The sequence below is a fragment of the Adiantum capillus-veneris genome, chromosome 17 (assembly GCF_014529385.1).
Source record: "Adiantum capillus-veneris isolate H3 chromosome 17, ASM1452938v2, whole genome shotgun sequence".
In the NCBI taxonomy this organism is placed as follows: Eukaryota; Viridiplantae; Streptophyta; class Polypodiopsida; order Polypodiales; family Pteridaceae; genus Adiantum; species Adiantum capillus-veneris.
Window position 1 is genome coordinate 80,597,510 of NC_140947.1, and position 7,929 is coordinate 80,605,438.

The 7,929-nt window shown below is 44.5% G+C and overlaps 1 pseudogene; it reads left to right on the top strand.

The window, feature by feature from the left end:
• Positions 1–5,694: 5,694 nt before the first annotated feature.
• LOC147437557 (uncharacterized) lies at positions 5,695–7,160 on the top strand (annotated as a pseudogene).
• Positions 7,161–7,929: the final 769 nt, after the last annotated feature.

Here is a 7,929-nt window from a genome sequence, read left to right on the forward strand (position 1 = left end):
CTTCTTTATCTCTCCTCTCAAGCATGAGGATGTAATCCTAGGGGCACCATGGTTTGACCGCTTGGCTGCCGATGTTAAATTTCCTGAAAGGAGAATCTCCTTTAAGTTCAGGGAAAAGGACATGTATATAGACGCTAAGGAGATGGGTAACACCATCCCCATTGTACATACACCAGCTTTCAACAAGTCAATAAAGAGCTCTATTTCCGTGTACATGATTTTTGTTAAAGATTCTCAAAATGAACCTAATGCTTTAGCAAAAGAAAATAAAGGCAACCAAAAGGAATTAGAGTTATCCAATTTTCTCAAGGGGTTTCAAGATGTTTTTATTGACGACATCCCTTGTGAGCTACCTCCTAAACGAGGTAATGACGACCATGCAATTGAACTTCTTCCAGGAAGTTCACTGCCTAACAAACCTCCTTATAGAGTTTCTCAAGCTCAACAAGAGGAGATTATGCGGCAAGTGCATGAGTTAGTTGAGAAGGGCATGGTTAGGCCTAGCTCATCTCCATTTTGCTCACCTGTGCTATTAGTGCAAAAGAAAGACGGCACATATCGTATGTGTGTCGACTATAGAGCACTAAATAGGATCACTATCAAGAATAGGTTTCCCGTTCCACGGGTAGAAGACCTATTTGATAAGCTACAAGGATCGACCTACTTCAGTAGGATTGACCTAAAAAGTGGCTATCATCAAATAAGGATAGTTGATCAAGACATTGTAAAGACCGCATTTCGTACTACATTTGGTCTTTACGAATACATTGTCATGCCTTTTGGCTTGACTAATGCACCAGCCACATTCAACCGCTTGATGGAGAAGCTGTTCAGGCCTCATCGAACCTTCACTGGAGTGTTCTTTGATGATATTATCATCTACTCTAATTCATTGGAGGAACACAAGCAACACCTCCAGGTAATATTTCAAGTTTTAAGAGAGAATAAACTTTATGTTAATCGAAAGAAAAGTGAATTTTTCTTGCAAGAGATTCAATATTTAGGTCACATTATCTCTCAAGATGGAATCCAAATGGATCCATCCAAGTTAGAGGTAATAAAAGGATGTAATGTCATAATAATCAATATCTAATTCTCCTAAATGATTTTCTCATATTAAACTGATCGTTTAATGTGGGGAAGTGCCAAGGGAGAAAAAGCTAGAATATTGGTTAAGCTAGCAGACCGGCCACAGTAGGGATCCAAAGGAGGGAAAATAGGGATCCAAAGGGGGGGCCATCTGCAAAAGAGCCATGTGAAACAATGGGCCAAAAAGACCCTAAGGTTCAGCCCATTAAGACTTCCAAAATGCTAAGGTTCCAAAATTCAAAGGTTGTGTCCAAAGGTCAACCCTAGGGAAAATTGGATGCTTAGTGTGTGCCCTAAAAGTCTTTTCACATCCCTACATGGGAGGGGGCGAGCCCCAAAGGTAGGGGATGAGAGAGAAAGCCACACACACACACACAGGCTCCCTTTACACAAAGGGAATGAGGGACACATGTCAGCTCCCTAGGCCAGATGCCCACAAGGTGTGCCCAATTCCTATTGGAAGACCCTTGAAGTGGACCAATGAAAATTAAGCTAGAGTAAATGTAGTTTAATTAATTTAAAAACATTTAATAAAAGAAACCAATGAGAATTAAGTCTCCTAGAAGACTATTGGGCAGTCTCCCAAAGGGTCCAATGAGCATTCAGAAGCCTCATGGCTTGCCTGATTCCTATTGGCCAGGAGACAAAGGGGTCCAATGAGAGTTTTGTTTAATTATTTAATTACCTAAAGCTCTCACAAAAGGGGAAAGGGGGACACATGTCAGAAGGCTATCACTTATGCTGCTTAATTCCTATTGGCTTGACCTGGGGAGGTCCAATGAGGCAAAAGCCAGACCTAATTAGCAGCTAGGGCTCGCCCAAGAGAGAGAGAGGGCTGATTTTTGCTTGGCATTGACACACACACACTCACACTTGACCATGTGTGAAGGAAGAATACTCTATCTCCTCTCAAGCTTTAATGGAGAGCTCATCACCTACTCCAAGCTTGTGAGATAGAAGCCTACATCAACACTCTCTTGGCATGTGGATGCAAATCCAACCAAGAGCCAAGCTTCAATGCATGCTCATCTTCTCTACCAAGCTAATTACTAAGCTAAGCTATGCTAATATGAGTGATTATGTGAGGAGATGTACATCTTTCTCGTAAGATACTCCTTCTTCCTCTCAATCTACTCTCATACCCTACTAGTTCTCACCATCTTCGAAGGTGTGTGAGGTCTTGGGTCTGAGAACGGGGATAATTCAAGTTGTGTTTGATTAAGTGTTTTGCTTGGTGTATGAAGCTTCCATCTTCATTGCACTAGCTAGTCTTGAAGGAACACAAAGAATTGTATTGTACAATGTCTCTCTTGATGGGAGAAACCATAATACAAAGCCTTTTGGAGGGGGGACCGGCTCCATGCAAATCCGGTCCTCAACTGTTGTCAATAGCTTAATTGCTCTCTCTTTTGAAAGTATTGTCGATGCTATCTAACTAGGTGTTATGCTTTTTGTTGCTCTCTCCACCCAAGCACTCTTGTAATTCTCATTAGGAAGCTATTCTAATGAAATGCCCACTATGTTCATGCTGATTTCCGCTACACAAAAGTTATTAGGCCATTAAATGTTACATCACGAGACAATGCCTTTATGAAAAGATCTGCAAGGTTGTCCTGTGTTGGCACATAAGCCAAGCTGATGTTTCTTGCTGAGAGCCTCTCCATGACATAGTGGTAATGCACCTCAATGTGCTTTGTGCGAGCATGAAAAACTGGGTTCCTCGCAACTGCCAATGCGCTTTGAATGTCAGTGTAGATAGTGTTGGCAGTGTCCTGTCCAACACCCAAATCAGCCATAAGGCGTATGAGCCGGGGGTTTCCAATCAATGAGCAAAGAAAACCGAGCAAAGCTAATTTCCGAGCAAATATGAGAATCACCCTTGAAAAATTGATGCAAGCACAAGCTATATTGAAGAAAATAATCATGGCTTGTTGGATTCCACCACCCAACAATTCAACTCAAAAGGCAATTACCGAACACCTATTAAAGGGTATCACACCTTTAAATAAGTCACTACTCACATATTTTGTCCAAGAGTTCCTATCAAATTGTTGTTCCTTACCATACATGCTTGAGTTGTCACATTGTGGTGGCATTTCAAAAGCAATATATCCATCATATTGCAATGGAAGCTCACGAACATGCTTTATTTCTTGAGCTTGACTAAGCACGATGATAATGTTGGTATGCAATGGTAGGCATCTAATGATATCAACTAGACTTATCTAGTGTTTTCCAGCTGGTATTCCTACAATGAGAATAAAGAGAGATAGGTTTTTCTCTATTTTCCTAGATTTGCTTCTGGAATTGAGCCAACATAGCGACAAAGATGAGCACAATGAACACTCCAATGCAGATATCAATCATTACCCAAAGCTTGACCTGATAGCTATGTGTCCAATAGAAAACCGTTGCAACAATTAGTTGGAGAGAGAGAGAGAGAGATTAGAGAGGTTTCCACATCACGTCATGCTTCCTTGTGATGATGGTGTTGTAATTGCCACTATTCTAGGTGTGATATTCTCATACCCATGTCAACATCATCCTTCATCCCCCCATCTCGGGGATTGAAAATGGCCATCCCTGTGATATATTATTACCTATGTGTTGCCCCAGTCGTGAAGACAGTCGTATTGTCTATTTGGAAATAGGAAAGTGCCGGAGCGGTTGGATCCGTATAAGGATCACGCCAAAGCTCTCGCCCGGATCCCATTGTAAACGATTAAGTGGGCGATCAAGTGGGAAAGCTCCGTAAACGCCCAAGAGCCACTTCAATTCAATCTTTGCAAGATTTGGGTCTATGTGCCACCTTTGCGAAGCAGCTACTATTACCCAAATCTTTGGAATTAGATGCACCTAGCTACCAAATGGAAGCCTACCCTCATCCTACACCTCAGGGTAAAGACAGGGGCCGTCCTTAATGCAAGCTCTTGTGAGAGCTCCATCTGTATCCTCGTGCATAATCTACCCTCCTCAAAAGTGGCTAAGGCGCTCGAGCTAGGCCTCCTCGCACAAACCCTTCTAGACTCCAAAACTACGAGCTGAGCCAGCGACCATGGGGCCCCAAGCCAAACGGGGACGAGAACACAACATATGACCGTGCTCTGTACACACTGCAGGGCTCAAAATAAGGGGATGTCTGGCTCTACAAGAGGCATGTCTCTAAGATAGGCCATCGAAGGAGCTCCCAGGCTTGGAGAAACTTGAGAGCAAAATGGTCTTTCTAACCCCGACCCGACCATGATCTCCAGCTCTAACCACTGCGTAGTGAGCACGATCAGAGAGAGAGAGAGAGAGAGAGAGAGAGAGAGAGAGAGACCTTCATAGCGCTTCCGACACACAGAAAGAGACGGAAATGCACCCCAGTCGGAAGCGGAGCCTCTCCACTACGTCCACATAGGAGCAGGGTGGTGACCTCTTGCAGCGATTTTCCTCTGCAAGCTTTATCCGACTGTTCACTGTGGTTGCAAAGTTATCCTTGATTTCTTGCCCTAGCTCCTCCTTCCCGCCATCACACAGCAAAGCCACCAGCGCATTACCTGCGTGGATGTTGGTAGGCTGCCATGTTCTACCTGCTCCACCTGCTACAATAGTCTGCAACTTGCAGCATAGCTTCTCCAGTCTACTCAGTCCTTCGCCTATCTGCAATCCCACAGTCCTTGCCATTCTTGGAAGGATGAGCTCTTGAAGGGCGATGCATGTGCCTCGAAGGCCCTCGAGTAGCGTCGGTCGGATCGGCTCTAGAAGGAGCTCAACCAGCGTATCCACCACTGTGGTACTCGTGGCAGGGTCTTAGCTTCTAGCTATAGCACGATGGTCACATACAACAGGCCCTACCTGGCAGGCCTTCACGATAGCACTGCCCACAAACTGTCAAGCCTCACCACACAGCTATGTCGGGTGATCAGGTGAGGCGGTTGACTTGACTCTCCAGAGAGAGAGAGAGAGAGAGAGAGAGAGAGAGAGAGAGAGAGAGAGAGAGAACCTTACATCACTCACTCCCCACACTGATAACTTGCCTTAGCCTGCACTCCCTCTGAAGACCCTGTGCACAAACTCTGAAGACCTCAACAGGGCAAGCTCTGCCGTGGCTCCATATGGCTCGCTCTCTCAATAGTCTCTGCCCATGCGAAACATATCAGAACCAGTCCGCGTCGGCTCTCTCAATAGTCTCTGCCCATGCGAAACATGTCAGAACCAGTCCGCGCCGACGCGGACTGGTTTCAGCATGCATCCTCTTGATAATGGGCTGCGCCTCTACCTGCCATGCCGATGCTCATCACATCTCTCTCTCTCTCTCTCTCGCTTGTGTACATATCCCGTAGCAGGTTACTGTCTGCAGGAGGTTGAGAGCCAAGAACTCTCTCTCTCTCTCTCTCTCTCTCTCTCTCCCCCCCCCCAAAAACTAAAAAAAAAGCTGCTCAAACCAGACCGCACCGGCGCGGACTGGTTTCAGCAGTTTTTTTTAAAGTTTTTGGGAGAGAGAGAGAGAGAGGTGAAGAGAGAGGAAAGCAAAGTAAGTCACAAAAAGAGTGAGGTTGGCAGTGCTCTAAGCCAGATAGTGTGAGTGTGTCCGCGAGGGCAAAGTAAGAATAGAGAGTTATCATGGAAGGCAGCATAAGCAACAGCTCCAGGGTGGTGGTGGCACTAGAGGTGGTGATGGTGATGGCGGGCAGTCTTGCCAAGAAGGAGGAGGCGGCAATCTCGTGCAGGACAATGCGAAGCAAGCTGTTTCCATGTGCAGGCTACCTTATAGGAACCACATCGGTACCCTCATCGACATCGACATGTTGCGGTGAGGTAAAGTCACTATACTCCCTCACTAAGGGGGTGAGGGCGGACCACGTCACCGCCTGCGGCTGCATCAAGCAGCTATCCGCATCTTTGGGCTCTGCGCTCAAGAGCTCTAGTGTGTCCACCCTTCTTGGTCTATGCGGCGTCAATCTCGGCTATGCGATCAGTACCTCCACCAACTGTGCCACGGCTCCTTGAATGAATAGCCCTTGAGAGTAACGACGCCATCTTATAACGCCCATGCAGCCCAACATTATATTATAACACCTACTTATGCCTATCTCTTCCCTCCATGATGAGTACATTAGCCCCCCAGCTATCGTGATATTGACCCCCTACCAACCAAGCTACAGCAGGGTGTGAGCAACTAGCTTTGCTCCCCTCTGCCTACTCTTACACTGCTATACTTGCTTTTTGGTGAATAAAATCCGCCCACTTACTACAAGTTCAAAGAGAGAGAGAGAGAGAGAGAGAGAGAGAGAGACTTCTTAACTCACCGAGTCACATGCAAAGTCTAGACAAAAGTGAGAGAGGGGGAGAGCGAGAGAAAAAAAAAACTACTAAAAACAATTCGCACCGGCGCGGACTGTTTTTAATAGTTTTTTTTTTTTTTTTTTTTTAGAGAGAGAGAGAGAGAGAGAGAGAGAGAGACTTGTGGAGCTTGTAATGGCTATCGATATTTTCAGAGAATGTGGTAGAGCTCAAAGCTCCGCTTGACCAAGCTACACGACGTTGTCCGCGACCTCATGTGTGCAGAGTCTTATATCCTCTGAGATATAGACATTAGAAATGGTAGCAGCCTTGTCTGCGCAATATCAAGGGAAGTACACATTACTTCATACCTCAAAAAGTCAAAGATCATCAACTCATTATAAAGCTTGTCTAGTTTTAGCTGGATCAGGATGTTGAAAAGTAAAAAATCTAGATATCTCTCTTAAAGGGGGCCTCCAAGGAAAAAATTGCCGTGGATGTGGATTTTAAGGCAAGATCCTTAGAGTTGAAGGTCCATGATATTGATGGCAAGAACTATTGCCTGGGTGATTATCATCTGGGTGCATGTGTTGTGTCTGTGTAAAGCTATCATACCTGAGACATGTAGTGTCATTGTTAGGCCTACTCGGATTTACATTATTTTGAAGAAGTGTTAGAAGGGCACCTGGCAATAATTTCATGGGAATGAAGAAAAGTTAGAGCTGTGGAGTGATGATAAAGAACCCATGTCTGGGCTCATGCAAAAAATGAGAAATTTTTTAATTTGTTGCAACTTTGTACTATAGAAAGCTGAGAGCTTCATGGTAGGACAGGTGGTTTGGGTTCATGGTTAGAGTCCATGGTAGTTCTAACTTCTTTTGGAGACGTCACTAATGGTATAAGGTTTTATATTCTGGTATGGAAGTAGATCCATCCACTTGATTGGTCTAGAGAGTTGGCATCAATGTTCCCAGGGAATATCATACAAATTTCCCTTTATGGTAGAATCAAACCTAGGAAAGTTTTCCCACTAATCAGCATTTTCTACAATTTAACTCCATTTTTATGAATTCTCCAAGCGGATTTTCTCCCTCATCATCTATTTTGATTTTTCAACATCCAGTGCTCACCCAAAACATTTGTGAGAGAAACTAGTGATAAAATCAGCTCAAGGGTAAGCTGAGGTACACTTTTCTCGAACATTGGTTGGCATGGTAGCGGCATCAAACCTCCATTTTTTGGTAGACAGAGAGAGGTTTCTCAAATCACATGTAGACCCGAGAGAGAGAGAGAGAGAGAGAGAGAGAGAGAGAGAGAGAGAGAGAGAGAGAGAGAGAGAGAGAGAGAGAGAGAGAGAGTCGGCATGGTAGCGGCATCAAACCTACAAAAACTAAAAAAAAAAGCCCAAAAAACTCAAATAAAATATTTTGTGACTGCAATATTGATAGAATGCCACATGAGATGCTGCTTATAACAAAGCTCAATGTTTGTGAGAAAGTAGCTCGGTTTTTTCTTTGCTCAAGAATGTTTGCTCGCCGTTTTGTAATGTTAAGTATGGAGCCTGATTTACCCCTT